Genomic DNA, 7,754 nt, shown 5'->3' with positions numbered 1-7,754 from the left:
TTCACAACATCTTTCTGATAGGAAGGAGACCAGAATTGCATGCAATATTCCAACAGTGGCCTAACCAATGTCCTGTACAGCTGCAACATGACCTCCCAACTCCTGTACTCAATACTCTGACCAATAAAGGAAAGCATACCAAACACCTTCTTCACTATCCTATCTACCTGCGACTCCACTTTCAAGGAGCTATAAACCTGCACTCCAAGGTCTCTTTGTTCATGAGCAAACATAAGAACAGAAGACAAAAACTCAATATGTTTTAGGAAGTGCCTTCAAGGAGGAAGTCACCAAGAGAATGCAATTAGAAATTACAGTGTTAGGGAGGGGCAAAAGCATGACAGGAATTGAAAACAAAGACATGGAACTTGAAGTCAAAGTAGGCAAGCAGGCATAGGGTGATTGATGAAGACATTCAGAATCAGGGCAATATTGATGGTTAAATGTAGGATGCCAGGCAAAATTGCATGAGAATTATGAAACCTAGGGGTATCCAATGTTCCTTGTAATTTTTCTTTCTCTTGCACAGACGTCCAAGGTCCATAAGCAGTAGTGGATTCTGAAAGTAGAAGAAATACATCAGCATCTGATGTCCATGTGTGGATCTCATCCTAGCCCTAACTCTGACCTTGACCTTACAACAGATTAGAGGGAATATTGGTGGTACCCAAAATATGAATGAGCATTTCAATAGTGAAAAAATCTGAGACAGGATTAAGACAGCAAGCACTAGAGGTGAAAATAGGTAGTCTTAATGATGGTGCAGATGTGGTCAGATGACCAGAGGGCCATCTCGCAATTAAATATAATACCGTGTTTGTGCGCAGTCTGGCTCAGCTTTAGATAATTGCCGAGGAGAGGGATAGTATCTATAGCTAGGGAACAGAATTTATAGTGGGGACTGAAAGACAGTGGTTTCAACTTTCATAATGTTTTACAATGTCCCATTAATTATTGAACAGTTTAGTAACTTAGAGACAGTAGTTGTGTCAAGAGGAGTTAGGATGAACTATAGTTCAGTATTGTCAGTTTACATAATGGAAAATGATGTGTTTTCAGATGATGTCACTGAAAAGCCGAACAATTAGATATGAAACAAAAGGGAGCCAAGAATAGATCCTTGGGAGACACCAGATGCAACTATTGGAGCATGACACAATGCTATTCGAGTGATTATCTGTCTACAATTCACTGGATAAGAACGGAACTGGGAGATACAATTTCATTGAACTGGATGATAAAGTGAATGCAGAGCAAATTCAGTGAGGGTGGAAAAATATTTAGACATTTACACAAAAAGACTAAGGTGCCCATTTTATTATTTTCATGTTCTAGAACATTTAATTACAATGCAAATTACAGTCAAAGTATGGGGAAATAAAATCAATCATGCTTGGAAAATGTTTGTCCTTCAAATAAGCATTTTTATAAGCTTTTAATATCACTTGTAATCTTAGAAAGCATTTGATTTTAAACTAGATTTGGATTTGATTAGTTTTGGAGCATTCTTCCTTACTTCTGGCATTCTGAGAGAAACATTTTGATTTGATCCGACAACTACAAAAAAAAAGGCCTGTGATCACATGATATAACTCTTCAGTCAGCAAATGGCCCAAACCGTTAGGCTGCTGTATATGCTTAGCAGCCGGTCTTAGACTTCTTCAAATAGGTTATTTTATTTGATGTGGCAGTACTTTCATTATCTCCCATAATGTGAGAAACTAGGTATGGATAGTACGGTATTAAAGTATCCACCAGACTTTCATTACAACTAGCTATTATATACAGATACTACGTTCCCCAGTTGGTGAAGGTTGTGGTCATGCTTTGCCTTTGAGTTAGTCATGACCATAGTGGCTATGCATATGCATTAGATAAATTCACAATAATTTTATCCATGTACTGGTGGAAAATTTCTTGACCAACTGAGAGCACACCTGGTAGCAGTTGGAAACAATTGTATCTGAATAGCCTCTTAACTGTTGCAAGCTCTTGGACTTTTTCTATATAGACAAAGAGGAACCCTGTACTTTGCATCTAGCTTCGAAAATAATTCTGCTCTGGCAAATGTAGGATTTGCAATTCTAACATTTGCATTTTGTGTGAGCACAGAGGGTAAGGTGCCTCAGAGTTAGATAAATGTTCATGATTCATCTGTCTTTCAAATAACTGCAATGTACCCGCACCACTCTGTGAGATGGTTGACCTTCTGAATTATTTCATATTGCTCCATTGCATTTAGTTCCACTTAGAGCTTGTCCTGAATTTGTACTTTTTTGGACGATCAATGAATGGGTTTGCATCACTCTTAAGATGTAATGCATTATTCTTAAAATTTTTGGTCATGTCAAATCCATCTGGTACAAGCGCTTGAGATTATTGACTGACTCAATTGTGTCATATATGGTCTGTTCTGTCACAGAGAGTATGGTTCAAATCTCACAAATTGTGACTAAAGTGAGCTCTAAGTGTATGGTAGTTTTGCCACTGTTGGACCTTTGGTATCTACCAGGTAGAAGTTTTCAGGAAACCAAAATAAGCTTGGGTATTGGCACTGAAATGTGATTGTATTTATTGGATGGAATCAGTGAACCATTATATGGTGTGATACTCTCTTATAGGTCATATCACGGAGTGCCCCTTGCTGAGATGCATTTCTTTCAAGATATGTAGTGGTGGTATGTTGGCACTTGCCTCTATATCAGTTTTAGAACTTACAAATGATTATAAAAGCTTCTGATCACTTTCTACTGCTGGCCTGTATGTGTAGTTGACATATGAACATATGAAATAAGAGTGGATGGAGATGAGTCAACCTCTCGAGGCTGCTGTGGCATTCAATAAGATCACAGCTGATTTTGTGCTTCAAATTCCATATTCCCATTTCCTCCCGAATAATCTTTGACCTCCAGCCTAAGAAGAAATGTCCAACTCTCTCTTAAAAAATACTTAATGATCCTGTCTCCATCGCCTTTATCCACAGTAGGAGTTACACCTCCAAAGAATTGGTGAAACATGATTTCCCTTTGACAAAACCATGCTGATTCCTCCCAATTACCTTGAATTTTTATAAATGAGCTGCTATAATCTCTTCAATAATAGAATCAATTTTCTTCTGCATGAAAGATGATTAGCTAGCTGGCCTACAGTCTCCTGTACCCTGCCTCGCCTACTGATTTAATAGAGAGGTAATATTTGCTACTTTCCAGTCTTCTGGAATGCCTGAATCTAGGGAGATTTGGAAAATTTACACCAAAGGCTCTACTAATACTTACAATCTCTTTTAAGACCCTAGGATTCTTTTGAATAAGTCATTAGACCAAAGTCAAAGAGCGTATGACCTAATCCTGCACTCAAGTTCTAAGGACCTGACTGGTCTCTCAAATCCATCTGGGCCCAGAGACCTGTTAATCTGGAACTCTATCAGGTTGCTCAACCATTTCTCTTGCTACTGAATTAAATCTTTTCTCCCTTTCACATTCTGAGTTATAGCCATTACTGCAATGTCTTTCCATCCTTATAGCGAAGACATTGTTCATTTTGCACTCCATTTTCTTGTTATTGACTATTAAATTCCCATTCTTAGTCTCTAGAGAATCAACAGTCACCTTGCTTACTCTTTTCGTTCTGAGATACATGTAAGAACTTTAATAGTTCCACCTATCTGCCTGTAATACTTTAATTTCTTCCTCCTGATTAACCTTGTAACAGTTCTCTGCCATTCTTTACATTCCTATGAAACTTTTACCTGTTGTTCATTTTTCCACAGTTACATACTTGCCCCTGTGTTTGATGCTTTCCCTAACTTGACAAATTTTACAACTACTGTAAACTGTTACTTATATTTTGATTGTCAGGAGCACAGTGTTTTTTTTCCCCCACTATTGTGCTGCATTTCACTGGCCTTATCTTCCAGCTCACAGTGCACTTCAGTCTTTTCATTTTACTATAAGGCAATCTTCAAAGTTTGGTTTATTGTGAAAGAAGTTACATTCTAATCAAAAGGAAATATGCTCTGTTTTCTTGGTGGTTAGTGCTCTATCTTCTGATCTGTGTACAGTTCTCTTTATTCATGGAAACTAAGGCTGTTCAGTGGTAAGGAATTGTCCTTTTATCTAAAATTCTCTGTTCTCTAAAGCTGTTATCTGGTTGGTCTTCAATTAGTTTTCTAAACATCTATCACCAAATATTAGTGTTTTCTGGATGGCCACGACTGCTGCCATGATGTGAGTTTGCCTCTACTTGAGGAAGCAATGTTATGCTACAGCCTATAAAATTAGAAATTGGATATAGCTATCAAAGTATTGAATGATCCAATAGAAATTTATTGAATCAATTTACCAATCATTGAGTATGCTCCTTTCATGCAATATAAATGTCATTTCCCCTTGATTTCTTATTATTGAGAATTATCCTGATAAGTGCAAGCCAAAACGCTTTGACAAAAGACATCATTTTTAGGCAATGCTGGATTACTTTAATTTCATGTTCCATACTGCAAAATGACTACCCATAATTGTTAAATACAAATACACATAAGTGTTTGAGCTGTGAACAGTCTAATTGATTACTACAGAGGAACATGGTTCCACCATAATATTATGCTTCTGGGTGATCTGAGTAAAGATTGAATATGAAGTCTTTGAGCCCTCAGATCATGATATGAAGCAGTGATGGCATCATGAACATGACACTGATCAATATACTGACATATAGACCATAAGACATAACAAGTACCAGTGATTTGAGGCAGTTTTCAGTCTCGGAGGATACAAAGTAAAGCAGGTCCTACACAAAGCTGGCGTAAAAGATGAGACAAGGGAAGGTTTTAACTTCTAGATTAAACATGGCTTCAGGAAGGATTGCAGGACACAATGACAGTTAATGTACTATACAGTGTTCAGTGGTTTGATTATTTGTGACAATTTACTTTTCGCTAACTGTGCATGATTGGCTCCTGGGTGTGTATTCTGAAAAGCAAACAAAGGCAGTTGAAAGAGCGAGAAATCTGAGCTAGAAGCATGCAGTAGACATTTCTAAACAAAACACAATTGTGATAGTTGTTGAAGTTGGTGTGTGATTTCTGATAGATCCAAGTTCAAGAAAGTATACAACAAATTGGCATTGAGGCTGGTTGAGAAAAATCTTACTTTACCTTCCCCCGCACCATTTCTGTCTTTGCTGGCTGATCTGCCTAAGATGTGGGATGGATGGATTTTCGGGTGCAAGATCTATTTGTTCACTTGAGGGTGGACAGTCTGGATGTTGGATGAATCTGTAAGAAGGTAATGGTCATACAATGAATATTTGAGCAGAAACATTTACATTTGAGGTGACAGAACAAGTCTTTGTAAATTACTTCAAGCCAATGAGAAGTGTGATGATTGAGAAAGACACATTATCCCAGAGATGCCAGGGAAATGGTGAACACATTAAGCAATATTTTTCAGTATTCGCATTTTGTGAAAAATTAACTGAAAATAAATTCAATTCCATAAATTTGGAACATCTTTTCATAGAAGACAATAGTTTAATCATGAAGGTATCTGTCACTTTTTCAATTCAAATCAAATCTGTTTGATGCAGAGAGGGCTATAGACATAATTTGCCTAAAGGTTAGGATTAAGATCAATGTGGCAAATGATCTCATTAATGTTTGCTCCATCAAGGCTGGATGTGATCAAAATCATGCTACATTGTTCAAGGAACTTTATTTGAATAAGTCTTCAGGCCAAAGTTAAAGAACTGCATAGCCTAATCCTGCATTTAAATTATAAGGACCTGATTGCTCCGTCAAAATATACATGAAATATTCCAAAATTCTGTTTTGACAAAAATAAGTAGATTTAGCTTTAGTGTCCCAGCCAATATTTGTCCTTCAGTGAACAGCATACAAAAAATGACCTGGGACAGAATCCTACAAGGGACTGAATGATATGGGTTACTGTGAGATTTATTGCCGAATTCACAGGAAATCTGGGTGAAGTCTACCTCAATATTGGATGCACCCACTGTATCTTTTATACATCTGCCAAATGAATCAATCATAGAATCCCTACAGTGTGGAAACAGGCCCTTTGGCCCAACAAATCCACACTGAACCTTTAAAGAGTAACCCACCCAGACCCATTTCCCTACCCTATTGTCCTATATTTACCCCTGACTGATGCACATCCCTGAACACTATGGGCAATTTAGCATGGCCAATTTACCTAACCTGCACATCTTTGGATTGTGGGAGGAATACACACACACACACACCATGCAAACTCTACACAGCCAGTTGGCCAAGACTGGAATCGAACCCGGGTTGCTGGCGCTGTGAGGCAGCAGTGCTAACCACTGAGCCACCGTGCCACCCAGTATGATAAATGGTATGGCAAGTTTTCTCTGTTAGCAGTAATAACAGCATAACTCACCTCATTGATATTCAGCTTCATATTTTACCGAGCATGCCAAACAAGCTGGATGTTGAGAATTGTCGACCTGGAAGTCAGAGCAGGTGCTGGGTGACTTCAGCCTGCTGCTGGCTGTGAAAAGCCTCCTGTCTTTTATCATGCAGCTGTTTGTGATACCTTGTTGCATACAAAAAGGTGAATAAATTTCTTACATTACAATAGTAATTAGTTGTCAAGTATACTTTATTGGCTAAATTTCAATTATTAGGACGATCTGTCCTTGTGATAGCTGCAACATAAATGATAATCTCTCTTAAATCAATAAGAATGAACAGTATCTATATGTTCATCAAATCACATCAGAGGTCTATGATACCAACCTCCTGAAAAGGGAAAGTATTTTAATCAAATTTTTCCATTATATTCTCCATCTGCTTGCATTGTCAGCAGCACATTTTTCCTAAAATTATTTGTCAAATAATTTGTTTTCAAAAATTGCCACCAAATAATTTGTAAAATGATTATCAGAAGTAAAAAACCTTTAGTTTATGCTTTTAAGGAAGCTCAATGGATGAATTTATAAACACACCTGTCGCGGCTGGACTATTATTAAAATGTAGTTTTATAATTGCATATTAGTCAAATATTCTAATGTGTAAAATTATCTGCCCCACAGTTAGCTTTTAGCCTAATAGTCTCATCGTTACTGACTTTTAGATTCGATTATATTTTTTGCAGAAGAGTAGAAGCTTAAAAGAATCGAAAATGAAAGTGCCAGAGTTTAATTTAGTGACTGAATGAACAAACTCTGAAATAACCATGCAAATATCTGGCAGCAAGCATAAAAAGACATATTATGTTTCTTATCCAGCAGAGAAAGACCAAACTCCCTAGAGAATCATACAGTCTCTCTACATTAACTTTCCTACGTGTTAGAAATCTCAATCCATGTTATTAGCCACATTATACACCATTGTGGCATTATCAGGATATTAATCCGACTGGTGTATATACTTGCTCCCTGGGCTGCTGTTAGGCAGTGATAGAGTTGCTAGTACTTAATACTGATTATTCCTTAATGCACTGTTCTACCATAGCTGTGCATTCAAAGGCTCCAACTAGCTCATAACAGACGAAGCGGTGAACTCGGTAGGGGCTGACCTACTCTTCCGACAGTATCATTCTGCCAGATTCTCCCACTCAGTTTGAAAGCTGTAAAATGCTTTGCTGCATGGTCAGCGAATCTCTGAAACTTTGGTACATAACTAGTTCATGCTAAACCTACATAACACATCTGGAAGGTAACGCCTTGAACACTGTTGTAAACCACCTTACTTCCAATTTTTCTATTCCTCG

At 37.6% G+C, this 7,754-nt stretch overlaps 1 long non-coding RNA gene across 1 annotated transcript; it reads right to left on the bottom strand.

Moving 5' to 3' along the window:
* Positions 1-334: 334 nt before the first annotated feature.
* LOC122563441 lies at positions 335-6,565 on the bottom strand. Its single transcript, XR_006315608.1, has 3 exons — positions 6,420-6,565; positions 5,156-5,275; positions 335-559 (listed from the first exon to the last, which is right to left on the bottom strand). It is a non-coding gene; the product is annotated as an uncharacterized LOC122563441 (long non-coding RNA).
* Positions 6,566-7,754: the final 1,189 nt, after the last annotated feature.

Source organism: Chiloscyllium plagiosum, chromosome 27 (assembly GCF_004010195.1).
Source record: "Chiloscyllium plagiosum isolate BGI_BamShark_2017 chromosome 27, ASM401019v2, whole genome shotgun sequence".
Taxonomy (NCBI): Eukaryota; Metazoa; Chordata; class Chondrichthyes; order Orectolobiformes; family Hemiscylliidae; genus Chiloscyllium; species Chiloscyllium plagiosum.
The sequence above is the reverse complement of the archived record's forward strand: the minus strand, read 5'-3'. Positions and strand labels throughout refer to the sequence as shown.